This window comes from Buceros rhinoceros, unplaced genomic scaffold (genome assembly GCF_000710305.1).
Source record: "Buceros rhinoceros silvestris isolate BGI_N320 unplaced genomic scaffold, ASM71030v1 scaffold34057, whole genome shotgun sequence".
Taxonomy (NCBI): domain Eukaryota; kingdom Metazoa; phylum Chordata; class Aves; order Bucerotiformes; family Bucerotidae; genus Buceros; species Buceros rhinoceros.
The window spans coordinates 5,634-6,062 of record NW_010420955.1 but is presented as its reverse complement, the minus strand read 5'-3'; positions in this window follow the sequence as shown (position 1 = coordinate 6,062).

Here is a 429-nt window from a genome sequence, read left to right as displayed (position 1 = left end):
AGACAAAGAGGGGAAGAGAAATGGAGAAACAAGGCTGGGGAAGGACGGAGGGGAGGCAGGGGACGGGGCGAGGAGGAGGCAGTAGGGATGCTCTGATGGCACCAGCCCGCTGCAGGACACCGACGGCCTGTGCTCAGCCACGTGCTCGACGCTGGGTGCCCAGCCAGAGCTCTGCGCGCTGCCACAGGAAGGGATGGAGACTATGAGCCTCGTGTCTCTTCTTCCCTCGTCTCCTGCGCAGGGTCCCTGCCGTGCTGCTCGCCATCGTCACCTATGCAGGGCACAGAGCAGCAGTGTCTCAGCAAGGGCCAAGAGGCAGACACAGGGATTCCCCCTGCTCCAGCGGCTCCTCCCAAAGACCCACAGCTCAGCAGGGCAGGCGGCTCCTGCCCCAAACCGCAGCCAGCCGGCACCAGGGCTCACCCTCCA